The sequence below is a fragment of the Talpa occidentalis genome, unplaced genomic scaffold, assembly GCF_014898055.3.
Source record: "Talpa occidentalis isolate TD23 unplaced genomic scaffold, MPIMG_talOcc4v2.1 talOcc4.5, whole genome shotgun sequence".
Taxonomy (NCBI): domain Eukaryota; kingdom Metazoa; phylum Chordata; class Mammalia; order Eulipotyphla; family Talpidae; genus Talpa; species Talpa occidentalis.
The window spans coordinates 48,967,701-48,969,567 of NW_023604861.1; the positions used below are offsets into that span (position 1 = coordinate 48,967,701).

General features: G+C 45.3%; 1 pseudogene; it reads right to left on the bottom strand.

The window, feature by feature from the left end:
- Positions 1 to 548: 548 nt before the first annotated feature.
- On the bottom strand, positions 549 to 1,561 carry LOC119258522 (ribonuclease P protein subunit p40-like; annotated as a pseudogene).
- Between the last annotated feature and the right edge of the window lie 306 nt (positions 1,562 to 1,867).

Genomic DNA, 1,867 nt, shown 5'->3' on the forward strand with positions numbered 1-1,867 from the left:
AAGTCACTCAAGGAAAGGGAAGGTGGCCGAGGACAGAACCAAAGGACTCAGGAAAAAGAGTGACTGCCAACTGGAAGACCAGAAGAAAATAAGGAGCTGGCATTGACTAAATGAGGGCCTACTATGTGCTAAGTACTATGCTAGCATCTGATTTAACTTTTACAGAAGTTCCTGAATTAAAGCTAGAGCAAATACTTGTCTAGCTCTTTCTATGTACCAGGCTCAGAGTCATCTGCAGCAGCTCATTAAATCCTTACAAAGTTCCCTTGTTTACCCATGAAGAAACTGAGGCACATAGCGGTGACATTCTGCAGATCATAGAGATAGATTTGGAACTGAAACCCAGGTGACAAGGCAACCAAGACTAAGCTCCTCACCTTAGTGCAGCCCCATGGCCATTGATTCACTTAGGGCTTTTATCACTTTCCTCTGTATTACTTCAATAGCTGCCATATTAGCTTCAGCCCCTCAGAAGATTGTTGCTCTTCTGCCTCTGCCTCTACTGTAATAGATTTTATTTTATTTTTTAATTTTAAACCTTGTACTATTTATGGTGGCCAGTTGTCATGGGCCCCAACAGCTCTCTGTAGCCAATAGTCCTGACTGTTAAAGATCATAAAGTTGTATGTTTTCCTTTTCGAAAACCACATTCATTTTTCTCTCAAGGGACCCAGCTGTCTGCAAATCCTTGATGCAACAGCATAACCCACCAACCTACCTGGGGTTCAATACAAGTATCCACAGAGCTGCTCCAACAGGAAGGAGGCAGGTATTCTCTGGAAGGATGGAACTAGCATCAGACACAAATAGGCTTTTGCTGCCACTGTGCTTGACTGGGGACAGCAGCAGGTTGATAGGAAGTTCCTCTGTTCATTATTTAGGTCTGTACCTCTGCAGAGGGCACTTACCACCCAGGACACTCAGGATGGTGCCCCCCACCCCCATCTCCGGTTGCCCCCTCCAGCTCTCCCCTGTACACCCCCCCACCCCCAGTTCAGCTCTAGGGCCCAGGCACTCCATATCCCTCACTGTGCTCAGAGCTATTTTCGCTGACGTTTCTGAATTCTGTAACTGGAAAACATCAACGTTGATTCTTCTGCACCTGTCTGATGCCAAGCCAAAAGAAAATAAAATTTCAGTGGCTTTTCTTTGAAGGACCAAGATATTCTGTCAGGCTTCTTAGAACCCGGGCCAAAGGCTCACTCTATCAAATCAATGGAGACAATGTATTTCATGATTTTTCTGTGGGAATACTGAGCTGTATGGCCCTGATGCCCACTCTCTTTGTAAATGTCTTTATCCAAATTTCATTTTCTGTTGGGCAGTAGGCCACACAGCCCTCATCAGTGTTCATGTTTGTGTGAGGGCACAGCATGAGCCTTCTTTGATGAAAATATTGATGGATTCAGGTGTAATGAACCCAGAGAGATAAATTCTTCGAGTCATAGGGTCCAATTTCCATAACTAAGTTTTTCTGTTCTTTTGATAGCACCCCACATTCAGGGATTGGAAAAGAAACACTGTAGGTGTGATAGAGGTCTCCACGAGGTGCAGGTGGCATGACTTGTAAGGACTCGCACACCTGCAAGTGCTGAGGAACCACTTGTAGCCCGCACAGCAGTGCCCAGGCTTTGCACCATGCAGATGCGCCCCAGCTGTTGGGGGCACCCCTTTTAGCGCTGAGAAATTTAAGGATCAGAAAAGTTAAGAACTGTGCTCAAGATGACATGATGAGTAAGTGGCAGAAGCAGGTTGTCAACTAAAATCTTTGCGCTTTCCATTATCCTAGGCAACTTGTTCTACATAAGCTAAGGGAGGAGAGAATTGCAGGGACAAGCATCATCTAGTGAGATTACAGCAGAAAGTA